At 43.4% G+C, this 19,774-nt stretch overlaps 1 protein-coding gene and 1 pseudogene across 1 annotated transcript in view; both read right to left on the bottom strand.

The window, feature by feature from the left end:
- The window catches only part of LOC127455106 (5-hydroxytryptamine receptor 1D-like), a 59,218-nt gene that overhangs the window by 26,275 nt on the left and 13,169 nt on the right, over positions 1-19,774 (bottom strand). The window lies entirely within an intron of this gene.
- Positions 11,714-15,663, bottom strand: LOC127454952 (uncharacterized; annotated as a pseudogene).

Here is a 19,774-nt window from a genome sequence, read left to right as displayed (position 1 = left end):
TATCACTATTAGATACTGTATACAATTTCATGATATAATATTATTTAATAGAATGTACAATTTTTATATTTTTTAAAAGTTTCAATTTATTATAGTAATGATGACAAATTAATTATATAAATCATATATATATATATATATATATATATATATATATATATATATATATATATATATACAGGTGCATCTCAATAAATTAGAGTGTCATGGAAAAGTTCATTTCAGTAATTCAACTCAAATTGTGAAACTTGTGTATTAAATAAATTCAATGCACACAGACTGAAGTAGTTTAAGTCTTTGGTTCTTTTAATTGTGATGATTTTGGCTCACATTTAACAAAAACCCACCAATTCACTATCTCAAAAAATTAGAATACATCATAAGACCAATAAAAAAAACATTTTTAGTGAATTGTTGGCCTTCTGGAAAGTATGTTCATTTACTGTATATGTACTCAATACTTGGTAGGGGCTCCTTTTGCTTTAATTACTGCCTCAATTCGGCGTGGCATGGAGGTGATCAGTTTGTGGCACTGCTGAGGTGGTATGGAAGCCCAGGTTTCTTTGACAGTGGCCTTCAGCTCATCTGCATTTTTTGGTCTCTTGTTTCTCATTTTCCTCTTGACAATACCCCATAGATTCTCTATGGGGTTCAGGTCTGGTGAGTTTGCTGGCCTGTCAAGCACACCAACACCATGGTCATTTAACCAACTTTTGGTGCTTTTGGCAGTGTGGGCAGGTGCCAAATCCTGCTGGAAAATGAAATCAGCATCTTTAAAAAGCTGGTCAGCAGAAGGAAGCATGAAGTGCTCCAACATTTCTTGGAAAACGGGTGCAGTGACTTTGGTTTTCAAAAAACACAATGGACCAACACCAGCAGATGACATTGCACCCCAAATCATCACAGACTGTGGAAACTTAACACTGGACTTCAAGCAACTTGGGCTATGAGCTTCTCCACCCTTCCTCCAGACTCTAGGACCTTGGTTTCCAAATGAAATACAAAACTTGCTCTCATCTGAAAAGAGGACTTTGGACCACTGGGCAACAGTCCAGTTCTTCTTCTCCTTAGACCAGGTAAGATGCCTCTGACATTGTCTGTGGTTCAGGAGTGGCTTAACAAGAGGAATACGACAACTGTAGCCAAATTCCTTGACACGTCTGTGTGTGGTGGCTCTTGATGCCTTGACCCCAGCCTCAGTCCATTCCTTGTGAAGTTCACCCAAATTCTTGAATCGATTTTGCTTGACAATCCTCATAAAGCTGTGGTTCTCTCAGTTGGTTGTGCATCTTTTTCTTCCACACTTTTTCCTTCCACTCAACTTTTTGTTAACATGCTTGGATACAGCACTCTGTGAACAGCCAGCTTCTTTGGCAATGAATGTTTGTGGCTTACCCTCCTTGTGAAGGGTGTCAATGATTGTCTTCTGGACAACTGTCAGATCAGCAGTCTTCCCCATGATTGTGTAGCCTAGTGAACCAAACTGAGAGCATTTTGAAGGCTCAGGAAACCTTTGCAGGTGTTTTGAGTTGATTAGCTGATTGGCATGTCACCATATTCTAATTTTTTGAGATAGAGAATTGGTGGGTTTTTGTTAAATGTGAGCCAAAATCATCACAATTAAAAGAACCAAAGACTTAAACTACTTCAGTCTGTGTGCACTGAATTTATTTAATACACGAGTTTCACAATTTGAGTTGAATTACTGAAATAAATGAACTTTTCCACGACATTCTAATTTATTGAGATGCACCTGTATATATATGAATTATATTTTCAGGACACTTTCTGTTCAGTTCTATTGCTTGTCATGCACCTAATCAACCTGAATGTTGCCACCTATTTTTGAAGGATGATTAGGTGCAAATTTGTTTGTGATCCTTACTTATGGAGAAAGGTATATGAGAAACTCTTTATTATTTGAAATTTCAGTATTTATATTGTGTATTAAATATCTTTATTCTGATGAGAAATTATAATGCATATTTTGCTCAAACATTTTTCTAAAATATAAACACAATTTTCAGTCTTTGTTGTTTACTATAAGTGTTATTATATCGAATCGAGATTACTGTCGCCTCACAGCAAGAAGGTCACTGAAGTCCCAGCCTTTCTGTGTGGCGTTTGCATGTTCTTCTCGTGTTTGCGGAGGATTCCTCTGGGTGCTCTGGTTTCCCCCACAGTCCAAAGACATGCAGGTCAAGTGAATTGGCGACTCTAAAATTGCCTGTAGGTGTGAGTGAGAGTGTGAATGTGTTTGTCTGTCAGTGTTAGAACTGTGATGGACTGGCCACTTGTCCAGGGTGTTTCCCTGCCTTCGAGACTGGGCTCCAGCACTACCCGCAACCCTATAGGATAAGCGGCAATAGAGGATGGATGGATGGATTATGATATGTAGGAGAGAAGTGCAGCTGTATTGCCTTGGACTCAAAGGTACGGCTTGGGAGAGATGTGTCCATCTATTGGCTCTTTAAGCACATCAATTTTTGCCATTGGGTTAATGATCCTGCTGCAGACAGACTTTATAAGCCTCATTAAACAGTCAAGCAGCTTGAGTGGATCTGACTGTTCCCCCTCAAAAGCCTTAACAGCAGACTGCACCTCACTAATTATAGATTTTAGAAAAGTGAGGTACAGGAGGTCACTGTACATGGAATGTAGAACATCTGCCATGTAGCAGTGTTCACTTGCCATGGTGAGGCTGAAATGCAATTTTAGCTCCTCCCACTGATCTAAGATTCTGGACATGGCAGGCTCTGTGGAAAGCCAGCGTGTGGCACAGACCTTAGTTATCAGTAAAGGCCTCTCCCCACAGTTTATTGTCTCATAGACAGCCTTGTATGCGTCTCTGCGCTTTGGTGAAATAGAGAACCAATTATAGGTTTCTCTAACCAGGAATTCCACACTACGTGGAAATGTGTTTTTGGAGGCAGAGCTTACAGCAAACTGTAGTGAGTGACACACACAGCGGATGAGGACCAGATGTTTTAAGTCACCCTCCTCCCTCAGAATTTTGTGCACACCATTGTACACTCCTGTCATTACAGATGCATTATCTGTGCCAATGCCAAGCAGATTCTCCCTCTTGAGGCCACAATTCCCAAGAAAAGATAAAACTGCTCTGGCTATTGTTCTAGCATCTTCTCCCTTCAGCTCAACAAGGCCTAGGGAAGTGGCCACCACATTTCCCTTGTCCTCACTAAAATACCGAATTACAATCCCAAGGTACTTTGAGACACTTACATCGGTGCTTTCATCAAGAAGGAGGCTGTATTGGCTGTCATCAATGTCAGCCACCAGTCTTTTTAGAAAATATGGTGCCAACACACCATTGATCATTTCAGTACACTTGGTACGGTGCATCCGAAAAAGTTGGGCTGCACTGGAATCTGGAAAAGCAGCCTTACATGCCTGACCAATGTGGTCACACGAGAGAATGGAACAATGCTCTGCGATTGCCATTGCCATTGTTGCCTCTGCCTGTTTGAAAGAGTCAGTGTTTTTTGAAGAAAATGGCAATGTATATTGCTTAGATCGGTTATATGGCTTGGATTTTTCAGTGTGCTTCTGAGTTGACACATGCTTTTTAATGTCAGACAACTTGGCACAGAAATCTGTCTTGCAGTAAAGACAGTAACCCCTTGTGTCATTGCCCACATATGGCTTCAGCCACCCCTTGAACTCAGGGATTATCTCCCATTCTTTTCTATACTTTTGGGAGTATATTTTAGAGTGTGACATGTTTTTTGAATGTGTGTAATGTCCAGCGCTGTGTGTATTTGTATTAATATTTATGACTGTATTGTGTGTGTATATAAATGTAGTAAAATGTAAAGTTTGTTATGTGTTTGAATAAAGTACAATGTACAGAGTTGTCTAAGTAAGTGTCTGAATTCAGTTTTTCACTGTCTAAAAATCTCTTGTGATTAAGTGCATGAAAAGAATAAAAATAAATGGTCAAATTAAACTCTTTAAATTTAAAACAAAAGGGAGCAAACGATACAGATCTGTGATTGGTCCTTGACAACGATGTGTGCACATGCGCAGCTCATTCACGTCTATGTCTGCTGCCGTGCGGTCAACTGATTGTGCTGCTCCGCCTTCTTGCCTGCTCACCTCTCTCTCTGTCAGTCTCACTGAACAGAGTAGACGCAGAGAGAGGTGTGCCTCCGAGTCCAGGCAGGAAAGCAAGACCACGTGCTCGCAGGGCAGTACTGGCGACTTTCTTCTACGGAAGGTAGCTTAGGTTTGTCCAAAAAGTCGCTAGATTTGTCACTAGGTGCTTTTTTGAATAAAAGTCACTAAAGAGGTCTGAAAGGTCGCTAAGTTGGCAACACTGGCCCCCAGCGGCTGGAACTATAATAATAATGAATAATAATAATAATTATAATTGCTTATTGCACATTATACATTTACACTGAAATTCTTTTTTTTTCACATATCCCAGCTAAGCTGGGGTCAGAGTGCAGGGTCAGCCATGATATGGCACCCCTGGAGCAGATAGGGTCAAGGGCCTTGCTTAAGGGCCCAACAGTGGCAACTTGGCAGTGCTGGGGCTTGAACCCCCAACCTTCTGATCAGTAACCCAGAGCCTTAGCCGCTAAGCCACCACTCCCCCAAAAACTGGAAGTGCTGTTGAATGTTTGGGCACATGTGAGCTCCAGTTTTCAAGTGAAATGTCCACAGTGGCACCAAAAGTGAGTTGGTTTTAGTTGTAAATGATGTATACAGTCCACAAAAATGCAGATTGTATTAACCATATACACTAACCCAAACCACAACCCTAAACCTAACTGTCAGAGGAGTAAAAATGTAATCTTAGAGGAAAATTCAACCTCTGAATCATGCTTATACTTAATTAGGTGAATGCTATTACTTCCTGGTTTCCACAGGACATGAACCCATGTCTCTGATGCTGTGCCACAGGAAAAGGTAAACACATTTGAATTGATGCAAAAATGTCTAATGGGAGATGGCACTTGTCAGTAACTCTGCAGAATGGGTTCGATGTCAGTGTACCGGAACATTCGGTAGCAACATGTCAACTTCCCATGTGATCATGTTGGATTCTTATGTGATTCGGACTGGCAAGTAGTGGGAGATTTTGTCATGATGCAGAAACTATGGGTGCACAAAACAGTGAACTACAAGGACATAAGGTGAAGAGATAATCTGTACACTCTGTGCTAAGCAGGACAGCGATCTCTAGAAGAACAGATTGACTTTTCATCTCAGATGGATTTGATTCTGTGTATCTTTGCTAAAACACACACACACACACACACACACGCGTTAGTTCGGCTATCCTTATGAGGACTCTCCACAGACATAATGATTTTTATACTGTGCAAACTACAGATTCTATCCCTTAACCCTTACCCTAAACCTAACCCTCACAAAAAACTTTCTGCATTTTTATATTTTCAAAAAAACATTTATTGTGTTTTTTAAGCGATTTGAATTATGGGGACACAAGAAATGTCCTCACAAACCACATTAATAGCATAATACCCTTGTTATTACCAGTTTGTAACCTAAAACAATTTCCTCGAAAACCACCCAAACCCACCCACACGCACACACACACAAAACAAAAACAAGCACTGGTTTCTCTAAAAGTCAGCATTTTAAAAATGATGGAAAACTTGGTTTTAGGCATGGAGTTGTGAAACACCTCTGCATGCTTGATGAACATGTTAAGTTCTTCCATCACGTCAGGGTCCATAGAACAGAGATTGCAGTGATATGGAGGAGCCTGGGAAATGATGAAATTTTAATGGTATGGTAGAGCAGAGTTCAATCACTGGTCGTGAAAGCTGAGGGCCTGGGTACCACTCTATCATATCGAATCAGATATTAAGATCATCTGTCATCATGTTTTCCAATATTAATTCTTGGGTTTGGTTTAATTAATTGTTTTTAAGGTTTTGAGTTTTTTAAAAGCTAATTAAGAATACATTTACCGAATCTAACCTTGAAATTGAAATAGATTCAGACCAAATCTGATCAACACCAGTTGGTGCCCTGGGAGGCGGAGATACAGTGTGGTGTGATTTTCTCTAGTTTTGTGTATAACATGTGTAAGGATCCACCCACTAGTCCAACGACGGCATTCAATGAAATGGCAGAAGGTATCTCTCATGTTACTATCTTTTCTGATATGCTTTAATAACACTTGTATTGTTAGAATTTGTTTCCCAAATGTATCTTGATTCTCTCATTAATTTCATCTGACTCCAATTATAAAAACCTCGATGTTGTACTGAGATCTTAATTCAGTCATTATTATTAATATTTATCTTACCTTTAGGCACTTGATTATTCTATACTTTTATATTGCACCCATTCATTTGGATTCCTGTTATTGTAATATGTAATTGGACTTCGCCCATTAGTTCTCGACGGTGAAAAAGCAGACGGAGGCCATTAAACACATCCTGCCACAGCGCGACTCGGCCACCTACAGGCCTCCGAAGTCCCGTGCTCCGTCTGCCCCTCGCCAAGGCCATCCTCCTGCAGAAGCCTCAGAGAAGAAGATCCTCCCGCAGGAGAACAGCACCGCCTGCCCATCAGCCGGCCGCTAAGAACCCAGGACAGGATTCCCCGAAGCGGCCATGAGACAGGCGACCCAGGGATGAGGTTGCTGGCACTGACCGGCCTGACCCAGATGAGCGCACGGGCTCCATTTCCGCCCCGGGCCAGCATGAGGCAAGCGCGCCTCCACCTATAACATCGCTGGGTGCCCACTGGGCCCTGGCACCCAACTCATCAGTAAAAGAGCAGTTTCCTCACTCCCTGGCTCATTCTCTTATGCTCAGCCCTCTCGGCCTTCGCTCTCGCAATGGCCAGACGCTGAAAATATATTTGGTCAGTGAGTGGGACATGAGCACCTAGCATTCCCTTGTTCTCTGTCAGAGGGAAGCCGGCAAACAGGTAAGTTCAGTGGTTCTCAGGGCCGCTCGCCCGCCCCAACCGCTGGCCACTGTTGCGGGCCAGCAGAGCAGCTCGCCACTCCTGGACGGTCTTCCCGGTGGGGTGTCAGCTCTGCCCCACCACGAACCACCCACCCCAGGCATGATAAAACCAGTCGTTCCTCTGGTGCCATTAGCACGGAGGCTGGGAGCCTGGTTAGCGCTCTCCAGCCCATCGCGATAGCTTATCAGGACGATCCGTCTCGGCAATGCGATCCAGTTCGCCAGGCCCCCGCCCAGGTTCAGTGGCATCCTCTCCACCTCGGTGCGAAGCAAGGATGCCTCGGTCCTTCGGACGGAGGTCACTACCCTTCTGGCGAAGGGAGCGATAGAGCCCATCCCTCTAGCCAAGATGCGCAAAGGCTTCTACAGCCCTTATTTTATCGTGCCCAAGAGGGGGGTGGGTTGCGCCTAATTCTGGAACTGTGTACCTTGAACAGGGACTTACACAGGCTTCCGTTCAAAATGCTGATGCAGAAGTGCATCCTGGCGTCAATGCTACATCAGGATTGGTTTGCGGCCGTCGACCTGAAGGACGCATACTTCCATGTATCGATCCTTCCTCGACACAGACCGTTTCCTCGGTTTGCCTTCGAGGGGCGAGCGCACCAGTATGAGATCCTCCCATTCGGTCTGTCCCTGTCCCCTCACATCTTTAACAAGGTCGCAGAGGCTGCCCTGGACCCGCTAAGGGAGAAGGGCATTCGCATCCTCAATTATCTCGATGACAGGCTGATCCTAGCCCACTCATGAGGTCTATTGTGTGCACACAGGGACCTTGTGCTTCAGCATCTCGACCAACTGGGGCTTCAGGTCAATCGGGAAAAGAGCAAGCTCTCCCCTGTTCAGAGCATCTCTTTCCTCGGCCTCATGAATGAGTGTGTACAGTCAGTGCTGACCTGCCTGAAGACCTTCAGGCAGAGGACAGTGGTGCCACTGAAACAATTTCAGAGGCTTCTGACCTCGAATTCGGGCTGCAGTGCCATGTGCAACAGGCAGGTAGTGTTGGGGCTCTGGACGGGGCCCCACCTGCAATGGCATATTAACTGCCTAGAGTTGCTGGCAGTATCGCTGGCCCTTCAGAGGCTTCGGCCGTTGATTCAGGGCAAGTATGTGTTGGTCTGGATGGATAAGACAGCAACCGTGGCATACATAAACCGCCAGGGCAGTGTACGCTCATGTCACAACTCGCCCACCGCCTCCTCCTTTGGAGTCAGCAGATGTTGAAGTCTCTGCTAGCCACTCACATCCTGGGCAACCTCAATCATGCAGCGGATGCGCTCTCACAACAGGTAATGCTCTGCGGAGAGTGGAGACTCCACCCCCACGTAGTCCACCTGATTTGGGAGAGATTCGGGGAGGTGCAGGTGGACCTGTTTGCCTCCCGAGAGTCCTCTTATTGCCCCCTTTGGTACTCCCTGTCCAAGGCTCCCCTCAACACAGATGCCTTGGCGCACAGCTGGCCTCGGGGTCTGCACAAGTATGCATTTCCCCCAGTGAGCCTCGTTGCACAGATATTGTGCAAAGTCAGGGAGGATGGAGAGCAAGTCCTGATGGTTGTGCCGTACTGGCCCAACCGGACTTGGTTCTCAGACCTGATGCTCCTGGCAGTAGCCCCTCCCTGGCGTATTCCCCTGAGGTGGGACCTTCTCACTCAGGGGCAGGGCATGGTCTGGCACCCATGGCCAGACCTCTGGAACCTCCATGTCTGGCTCCTGGATGGGACGCGGAAGACCTAGCAGGCCTTTCGCCAGCGGTGATAGACACAATCACTCAGGCCAGAGCCCTGTCTAGAGCGGCTGTCTCTCTCCACCCTGAAAGTGTACATGGCTGCTATAGCAGCATATCATGATTCACTGGATGGGAGACCCTCGCAGCAGCACGACCTGATCATCAGGTTCCTCAAAGGCATGAGGAGGTTGAATTCTCCTAGACCATGCCTGATTCCCTCTTGGTCCTATTGGCTTTACAGAGAGCCCCATTTGAGCCCCTGGAGCAAGCTGAGCTCAGCACTCTGTCACTGAAGACGGCCCTCCTGGTAGCACTCACCTCTATCAAGAGGACTGGGGACCTGCAGGCGCTCTTTGTCACCAGCGAATGCCTGGAGTTCAGGCCTGGACACTCTCACGTGATCTTGAGACCCCAGCCCGATTACGTGCCCAAAATTCCCACCACTCCCGACTTTACCGTTGTTGTGTCCAGTTTGTGCCCTGCGCATCTATCTGGACCACACGGAGAGCTTTAGACCCTCGGAGCAGCTCTATGATTTGAAGGACAGCAGATGGGGAAGGCTGTCTTCAAACAGAGGCTGGCCCATTGGATTGTGGATGCCATATCTTTGGTTTACCAATCACAAGAACTGCCGTGCACCTTGAGAGCTCGGGCACACTCCAACAGAGGTGTTGCTTCCTCCTGGTCACTGGTGAATGGCACCTCTCTAACAGACATATGCAGAGCAGCGGGTTGGGCTACACCCAATATGATGGTTGGGTGACCGGTTTCGGCCCAAGTGTTACTAGGTACCAACAGGTAAAGGTCGGGCAGCCGGTTGGGTGTATTGCTTGCATTAGTGCCTTTCCCCTCTCGAGGTGATAATGTGTGCTGTCTTGTCCATAACAGTTCCCCGCAACTGATGAACACTGGACGCCTTCTCGATTTCTTAAGCACTGTCCGGTGATGAACTCGGTGGAGGAGTAATGCCACCAGGCCCGGTATTCGTGGTATGGCCCTTTTCAGGTGAGCCCGTGTACTTGTTCTATACATGGTGATTCCCCCCTCGGTAATCCCGTATGATGTATTTCCACTGTTTGGTTCCCCTATAGGTGAACCCTGTGTCTTCCCCTCGGCAGAGCTTCACTCTGCCTCAGTCACTGTGGCTGTGTATCCTCTCCATAGATAGGGTCCTCCTTAGGGGTTTCGTTCCATATGCTAACTTCCCGGTTGGTAAATCCATGTGAGGTATTCTCCTCATGTTAACCTCCCTCCGGTAAGATGTGGTCTCCATAGTGTTCTCCCTCCTTTCCCAGTGCTATTCTATCTGGTGTTTGGCAGGAAATTGCTTAATACAGAAATCAGGAAAGGCCACCACCTGTAGCCTCCTCTGGTAAGGGCTCTCCTCCCACCCTTAACGGGACCAGGGAGGCATGGTTCAGCGCCTGTGGCGTTTAGTATAGGGACCCCTAGTGTCACTACAACACAACATCAAGTGAGTGACAGACAGGGAACATCTTGGTTAATGATGTAACCTCCATTCCTTGATGGAGGGAACGAGACATTGTGTCCCTCCTGCCACAGCGCTGAACCAACTGCTGACATGGCCGGGTCTCTCTCTCGGCTCCTCAGCACAAATCTGAATGAGTGGTGCACGCCATCTCCTTTTATACCTGTATGTCCAGGGCAGAGAGTGGCATGCAAATTCCACTCGCCAATTTTCATTGGCCTTTTCTGAATAAATCAGAGGTGATTGGGGCTCTCAAGAGCGAACCCCTAGTGTCACTACATCGATACAACGTCTCGTTCCCTCCATCAGGGAATGGAGGTTACATCAGTAACCGAGACGTTTCCTATGTATCCTTGGCTGGAATAATGCTAACAGTAATTAGAGGTAATGACTAACATTATTTAGGCAAGTCGATCAACATTTTGTTGTTCTAAATAATGTTTATATTTAGTCCCTACAGTCTAGGTACACTTAGTTGATACGAATAGTTAGCCAGAAAGCTAAGGTCTCAGAAGACATCCCCAATGCTCTATCAACACTGAGCCATTAGTTTGTACTAACACTGATCGCAGATGTGTGCTAACAAGGACTTAACATAATCTACTAAAGGCAAGAATTTTAGAATAAGTCAGAATAAAACCAAGTTTAACAATTTATTTGCCAGGTAGGTAAAACATACATTTCAATCCAATTAGAATCAATCAAACAAATTTCACCAATGATCAATAAAATACAACATAATCTAAAAACATAAGTAAGAGAATCAAAAGCATACCTGGTAGCAAAATGACACACAGTGATTGTGTGGGAGATCTGAATTACAGATTCCCTGATGATTTTGTCACCCTTCCTTTAATACCCAGACATCAAAGGCCAAGTGGTTTTATAATAAGAATTTGGGGTTGTATAGGTTTTGCATTCCTGGAGTCACATCTTATCTGCATTCAGGAGATAACTCAGATGAAAGACCAAGGAGGCAGAACTGCCCCAGGTAGTGGTCAGGATTCCTCTAAATCCTCAAAACTGTGTTATCATGTATTTTACAGTTGTGGTACTAAGACCATTGAACCAGTTGCATTGAGACCTTTTGAATGATATGAGGCATGGATAGTTAAATTTTTTTGCTTACATAGAATGAGATACTTTTATACATATAGGATTTAGTTGAAGCTTAGGTGATTCTGAGCTGGAGGGTAGATGAGTGAGAAAGGGGGGAGATGTGAAGGAACAATAATGAGTGAATTTTATGGCCCTTGCATTGTTGGGTGTGTTGATTCAGGTGTAAATTTTAATTGCGTGATAAGATCTGTGTGCCTGCTCTTGCAGAGGCCCTTTGCCTCCCTGGTGAGTTTTTACCTTTGCGTTCAGACCAGCCTTACAGTTTTCTCACTTTGATCACATGTGCAAGTCATAAGAGTCTCTGGTCATTGTCAGAAATTCATAGTGCACAGTTCATGGTGACATTCTTCATCATTTCTGTATTTGTGTAACCAGGAGAGAGTTTTACACACTGCACAGCTACCTACCAGCTGGCTCCCGTTACAGCTGCAGTGTGGGTAAGTTGTAGTGGGCTGAGAGTCAGGGCAGTGTCAGTCGCTGTTTGCATGGATCGAATGATGCACCTGAAGCAACAACACTGAAACAATGTGAAGGTGAAGATGAGGGCACTGCCAACTGCACACCCCTGAAGTATCCAGTCCCACCAGATGTAGGCATATTGTGCTGAGTGGGTGGAGGAGTTGGACAGAATTTGTACAGTCTTTCTTGCCAGGTTTGCCTCTACTTATGCTTGGGAAAGGTGGTATTCTGTTTCCAGGATGGTCCTGTGTACTAAGTCCATAGTGTCAACCAGGGCATGTGTGCCTTGTTCGTAGAAGGTGTCATCACACCACAGGGAACCTCTGTGTCTGGTGGCATCCTTCCTAGGATGTTGATCTGACCCATCAAAAAGGCCTCTGTTACCTCCAAGCAAAAGGAGTGATTAGCAGGGCAGGTCAGTCCTCCACAGGTGAAGGAATTCATCTTACTGATAATGCACCACTGAGTGTGAGACACCTGAAAAGTATCTGAGTGGCCATGCAGTGATTGAACATTTATGAGCTTTGTGTCATTGTGAGAGAAAGGTTACAAAGTGTTACAGCAGGGGTTCTCATCGGGGGTGGTACCGCCCCCAGAGGGCATTCAAAGGATGCCAGGGGGTGCTGAGAGGGGGGCATTAGATCACAAATGGGGGGCATTTATAAGTCATATATCAAATTGATCGTTAAATTCGTATTTGCATAAAAACGTTTATCTAGACTCTGAATATTAGCCTACCAGTTCTCCATTATACGGGTTGGTACGCATTTGTACCGTGGGTCATCTGATTTTGAACCGAAGTTTCGCGATGCATCTGAAGTATCTGGTTTTGGAGCTTCAAACAGACAGGCAGAGTCACAACCTCCACTAATGCACCTGTATGTCTCTGTAGTTGGATACAGCTCAATTGACAGAGCAGGTGCATTTTTACTCGAAGACCAGTTCAGTTCAAGCAAGAACCAGTGAAGCCAATCTGACCATTTGAATTTGGCACAGAATTCTACATGACCACCCTTGAATTTACTATAGTGACACTAACTATACTTTAGGCAGAATTAGATTCATAATAAATATGATCATATCACTTCTTCAGCTCTATTCAATTTGTAATAGGCAACATAGGGGAATATCATTAATTTTTGTTACAACTTATAAATGTTTATATTTTGCAATTATTGTTTTTAAATGTGTTTAGGCCTACAGTTTATCATTACAAAACAATGCTATAGTTTGTTTTATAGAAATTTGTCATGGTCCGGTCACCTTGTCAGGTTTAGGTTGTACCTGACGGGACCGTGGCAGTATCGGCCTGCCTTTGTGTTTTGTGTTCCCCCTTTGTGTGAGCGCACAGGTCCTGTTGTTTGGAGCACCAGGAGTGCATCATCGCCATGCACTCTCCGGTGATGTCATGGTTCCGTCAACTGGTCAGGTTGGGCTTTGTCTGACGAGGACCATGACATCATCGTCCCCTGTCTGTGTTGTGTTTCGTTTTCGTGTTTTGTGTGGGCTCACGGGTCTTGCAGTGGGTTATTGCTGTGCGCGATTTGCTGGCGTGTGCCCTCCGGTGATTTCACGGTCATGGCACCTTGCCAGGTTGCATGTTTGCCTTATTAGGAACGTGGCATCATCATTCCTTTGTCTGTTTCTGTCAAAGCGTGTTTATGTTTGCCCTTATGTGTTTCAGGGGTCGCTGGCATGCTGAATCAGCGTTTCCATAGGAACTCTGATTGTTTCCATGGGAATGCTGATTATTACAACCTTCAGCTGCAAGCAACACCTGCCCTGTGTTTGTTTCTCTTATTTAAACCCCCACGTGTGTCATGTCCGATGTCGGATCATTGTTTCTGTAAGTGTTTGCTGTACCACTCACGTTTGTCTACTGTCACTGTGACTGTTACTGTGGTGTTAGTTACTGTCTACGTGAAGGTATTGTCTGCTGCCAGTTATAAACTGTGCTCTTTGTGTTGGTTGGTGGCCTGTCACTAGAGGTGAGGTTTCCCTCTAGATCGCCTTCACCTGTGATCATTTGCCTAGTTTTCCTGTGGAGGAGGATTCCTCACTTCTGCCCGAGTGTCAGGGGAAACCGATTGCCTGGGCTTGACTTTGTTTATAAAATAACTCTTTCTGTTGAATAATAAATCCAACTGAACTATTCCCTTTGCTTTTTGGGTCCTGTCCTTCCTTGCATTCTGACAGAAATCAAGTTACATCTAACCATGGTAGTGAAAATGTATATTCCATGTGCTTACTATGTTCTTGTTACAAATAACACAGTTAAAACTATATATATATATATATATAAATAACTATAGTCAATTTTCATAAGGACAAATGCAAAATACATTAATTTTTTTTTAAGATGAAATAGAAATTCGTAAATCCTAAAAATATAGGCTAAAATATTTTTGAGTATAAGAAAATATAACTGTTTTTGTTTGCCTTCAGAAATTCAAAGAGTTGACAGAATTTGAATAAGAACCTGATGAAAGGAGTCCCAACTCAGTCACACTGTTATAATTTAGCCACATAAATTAGGTGTTAACTTTTTACTTGTTATAGATGTTATAGATAACCTCACTGTTGTTAATACCAGAAAATATACATCTGCATCCAACTCAGAATCAATGCCGTACTGTAGAATGAGCATTTCAGTGGAACAAAATATGCAACGTTATTGGTCATTTAACTTATTTTTGAAATATAATAATAATAACAATAATATCACTTTTATTATTAGTTTCTGTCTTCGCATTTTCATTTGATAGGTCACAGATATAGCCCTCCATTTGCTTGAATTCAAGAAATGCAATGTTTGGTCGCACATTAATAGTGTGAAAGCCTGCTGAATTTATTAACAAAACTATACAATTATTAAACTGTAAGTTGCATCAAGCAAATTAAGCAAATAACAAAAATATTGAGTTTTATGTTGTTCTTTTTTATTTATTTATTTTTTGATAACACAAAGTCTCAGCTTTCAGATAATGTCACATAATTTGGTATGGGGGTGGAAGGGGACGGCATGAGGTCAGGTAATGAAGTAGGGGGGTGTTCATCCAAAAAAGGTTGAGAACCACTGTGTTACAGGTACAAATTATATAGTTATGAGTCTCGTGACAACATGTGCGACTGGTAAACAAGGTCTCAGTACCCTTCAAGGTCATGTATCCAGTAAAGTGGTCCCATTTGATTATCAGATTCTTTTCTACCATAGCTATAGAGCATAGAGTGGTGGAATTTGGAAACACTTGATCTGGGTGGATTAAAGGAAAGGTGACAAAAAACCCAAAGCAGCCAGTACATTCATTTCCAGTGTACATCGTTAAAGTAGACAATAATTCAGAATAATTCATGTCTTTCATTTTTTCAGATTCAAGCCACCTATGCAGGTCTAAGATTTCAATAAGATCACTTAGAACATGCCTACGTGTCTTGTGGAGATGGAGGTTCAAAATTTCTGTCTAGCAGCAGTAAATAAATCTTGTGCATATGGTCTGCAGGCTAAGTCACGTTCAATGTTATGGGTCTGATTGACTTGTGTATGGCTGACCAACAGAAGCGCCTGTGCTTCGGATCAAACCGCTTTGATAATATTTTCATTACTATTGGTGATATGTTGAAGACCAGTGGCCACCTGGTTCACCAACCATGTTGAAAATTGTGATTGAGTTATTTTGTAGTTGTTGGCTATGGAATTGACCGAGCCAATAAGGCCTGCTATATTTTCAAGCAGGTCTTGTTTGGAACTTATTGGTAGAATTTGGGTGGCAAGTCTGCCTTTGTAATCAGAAATTAAATCATCGATTCATGACTGCAGCCATGCATATGTTTTATCATTATCACTACAATGGACACAGACAAAATGTTTGAAATGTTGTATGTAACTTGAGTCATCACTAAGTTAACATCATGTAATAATGTTTTTCTGAAGTTTCCCTTAATGAGTCCGCCAGGAGGGATGGAGTATAGCTTCGGACATTGTTTTAGTTTACTATAACCGCAAGTAGTCAAATTAAAGCAGTTATTGACAGTCCATGAGCAGTTGTTTGGGTTGGTGCATTTGTCCATTAATTGTTCACATTTTCCACACAATAGATTGCTTCTTTTTGACTGGTCCAAACAAAGGCCTTTGGTTTGTCATCAAGTGTGAATTTTGTTATGTTGAATATGAATTCGTTGTAATTTATGTGTGTTATGTTGTGTGGCTCTGTGTGTGTGCATTTATATTTTGTGGGTTCTAGATCTTTTACTGAATAGCAAATTTTGGGATCTATACCCCATTATTTTTTATGTACAAAGTCTATGCATAACCAGTTTTGGCACCTGGTTCTTTTAAGCTTATAGCAGGCTGTGATATTGTGGAGGAATGGTTGTAGTGGTGTGCTACCTGAAATGTTCAAGTGGGGAGGTGGGTGGAACCTGATTTCCAGCAAATTTGTGTGGCACAATTTGGTTCCGGTGCTACACTGGGGGCCATGTGATTGTTTCTCTGGGTGTAATGGTGATTTTAGATGTGTAAGGCCCCTTCAAGTACTTCCACACTCACATCCCACATTTCAGGGTGTGTGTGAGCAAGACTCTCTGGCCCAGCTTTATACAGGTGAACCAGACACCTTGATTGTGTCTGGTCTCCATAGGATTGCTGTGGTTACCCCGAAACAGAGAGAGATAGAGAGACACAGTTAGAAATTTTTCAAGCCTTTGAACAATTTACACTGGGATATGTGGTAGAATCTCAATTTCCCTTTGATGGTCGTGGCCACAGAGCTGTTACATACAGCTTTGATTTCATATGGTCCATGCCATCGGGGAGTGAATGTACTTTAATTCACCAAAACACGTACCATTATCATGTCACCTTCAGTAAATTTGATCTCAGAAGTCGGATTAAACTGTGCATCATTGGTCAGGTCATACTGTTTTTGTTTTAGTATGGCTTGTGCATGTAGTATTTTTAGCCTCTCTTGCAATTGTCTCAACACAAGTCTGTTGCGAGCATGAGGGGCCCCCGGTCTGTTTGGGTGATTTCCGGATCTATGGGCAGTTTCGTGACTCTTCCAGTCATGAGTTCAAAAGGACTGATGCCCGTGGTTTAGATGGGGTTGCTCGCAATACTGTCAGAACTGTGGGCAATGCATCAATCCACATGTTTTGATGTTGGGTTATTTATTTAGAGATGTTCTCTTTGATGGTGCGGTTTACACGTTCAACCATTCCAGACCTCTATGGTCTGTATGGGATGTGAAATTTTTGCTTGATGTTCAGCATTTTGCAGATGTGTTTCATTATCTGACCAGTGAAGTGTGTTCCTTGATCAGATTCAATTTGAATTGATGCTCCTCAGAGTGGAAGGATTTGGTTCGCTATTACCCGTGCCAATGAAATCCAATTGTAAGGACTTCCATAGTCCTTTTGGTGGGTCTGGCCTGCACAGTTTTGTGCATCCAGGTTTTCCTTGATTGATGGTAGCACATACAAGGCATGTATCACACAATCTCTTAATGTCTGATGCCATTCCTGGCCACCAGAAATTATTTTGTATCAGCTGTTATGTTTTTGAAGCTGATATGTGTGCATACTCGTGGTATAATTTGATCACTGATTTCTGGAGGGTCTCTGGAACAATGTATTTGGACAGGATCATGCCCTGTGTGACATTAACTAATTGATCCTGCTTTAATTACGGTGCAAGCTCCCCATCAGAGACCCACAGCTATTGTTGATACTTTCTGAGGTCAATGGGCATGTCCAGGATTACACTCATAGCAGGGGCAATTAGGTTGTCAGGCTGCCATTCATCTCCTTTTATGGGTGCTAATTTTGCCAATTTGTCAACAATGTTGTTATTTTGCTCATGTTCGTCTGGGTTTTTGTTAATGTGTGTGTGCACTTTAATGATCGAGACAGGGGAATCATGCGTTTTGATAGCTTGCCAAATAGCAGTGATGATGCTGAAATGTTTGATTGGAGTTCCGGTGGCAGTGAGGAATCTTGCACCATTCCGAATGCATACCGGCTGTCTGTATACACACAGAGTGGCTCATTATGTGTTTTGATCACTTCAAGCTGAGCGATGAGTTCAGCCTCTGGTGTGGATATATTTGCTGATAATTTGATTAGCAACTGTTCCACATCTGAACTGAGAGAATATGAAGCACACACCGCACATCCCGTATGGAACTGGCCTTCATTCCAGTATTGGGAGCCATGAATGTACACTTAAGGTTGGTTTGGTAATTTCTGATCATTGACTGGACTTTGTGTTTCTTGTTTTGGTTGGCATGTGTGTAGGTGGCCCAACACCTCTCCCAGCAGATGTGGCAAAATTCAGGTATTAGCCATGGTAATATCACATGCTTGGATGTCTGCCAGCCATCTTGCTAATCTTTGTGTCGATACTCCTTTGATTCGACCCTGCAGCAGCATCTGCACGGGTGTGTGCATTGTATACACAACAACAGATTGAAAATCTACAATAGGTTCTGTTGCTGTTAACATTCAATTAAACACAAGAATGTGCTGTGTATATGGGTTGAATCCCTGCTCAACCGGAGATTTTTTGCGGCTGTAATAGGCAATCGAATGCAATTTTACCCCATGGTCTTGAGCTAATACTCCGTGTTTTCATGTGCATCTGCCTGCATATGGAATGATTTTGAGGGGTTGGGCAAACCCAGGGCAGGCGCAGAGGTGTTGCTTTAGACTCGTAAAGGCTTGTTCGTGTTCGTTAGTCCATTCAAAGACGTCAGAAGTTTTCGATTTTCCTTTTAAGAGTGAGTATAACAGCATAGCAGTGTTTGCGAAATCCAGAATAAAATCTCTTAAGTAGTTGGCTGTTCCCAAAATTTTGCAATGCGTACAATGTGTGGGGTCGGGGCAGTTCTGCAATGCACTTCCGCCTATCATCTGTTAATGCTCGGTGGCTTTTGGTGATTGTGTAACCCAAGTACTGAACTTCTTTTTGAGCTTTTTCTTTGTTCAGTTTCAAACCAGTTTTACCAAGCATCAATAGCACTTCATCAACAAGCTGCAAATGATCGACAAGTGATCCTTCTGTAGCAATGAGAATATCATCGACATAATGGATCATGTTACCTGCCCCCAATAACAGGTTCAGTGTGACTTCCACTGCCCTGTGAAAAAATGTGGGGCTGTTGTGAAGGTGCGACGGCATTCGTTCCCAAGTTTATTGCGTTTATTGTGTAGATGCTGGTAATCTATGCAAAGTTGCCATTTAACATTTGGTTTTGCAAACTGGTAAACATGAAGAATTAGTCATTGAGCTATATCGCTGAACTATAGCTCTGGTTCCAAACTGTTTCACTATTTCATGAACAGCAGCCTTGGCCTCTGGCTCGATGCGGTATTGTTTCTGGGGGGGGGGGCTCCCCCTCAATGCACACTTCACCTCAATGCACACTTCAAAGTCAATGAGGTTGAATGGGATCTGTAGTGGAAACAGACATGATTCTGGCCTTTGTTTGTGGCAAAAAAAAAAAAAAAAATAATTCTTTGTTTTGTTCGTTTGTAATTTAATTTGTTTCTCAAAACAATGACAAAGCTATGTTTTCTCATGATGTCCATTCCCAATACAGTTCCCTCGCTATTGTCTGGTAAATACCAAAAAGACTCTAACACTACCATGCCTAATCGAGTCATATTGGCTGTGATTTTGCTGCTGTCATCAATGTGTCACCGATGCCTTTGATTTAAATGGTAGTGGAATATCTGTGCAAGAATATTCTGCACCACTATCAATAAGTACATTAACTAACCGGCCTCCTAGATTAGCTCTTATTTTGATCAGGTTTCCACATTTGATTATGCTCCCCACAGTAATGGAGGCCACGCATCCCTATTGTTGATTGTGTTTTTTTAGTACTGCGATTAAATCAGCGCAAAGTTCGCTATTGGAATGTTTTTGTTCTTTCTGTTTGGTCATGAATTTTTTTTAATTTGTGAATCAATTCAGTGTCATGGTCAGAATGGTTTCTAGCTTGTTTTT

The sequence above is a fragment of the Myxocyprinus asiaticus genome, chromosome 17 (assembly GCF_019703515.2).
Source record: "Myxocyprinus asiaticus isolate MX2 ecotype Aquarium Trade chromosome 17, UBuf_Myxa_2, whole genome shotgun sequence".
Taxonomy (NCBI): Eukaryota; Metazoa; Chordata; class Actinopteri; order Cypriniformes; family Catostomidae; genus Myxocyprinus; species Myxocyprinus asiaticus.
The sequence above is the reverse complement of the archived record's forward strand: the minus strand, read 5'-3'. Positions and strand labels throughout refer to the sequence as shown.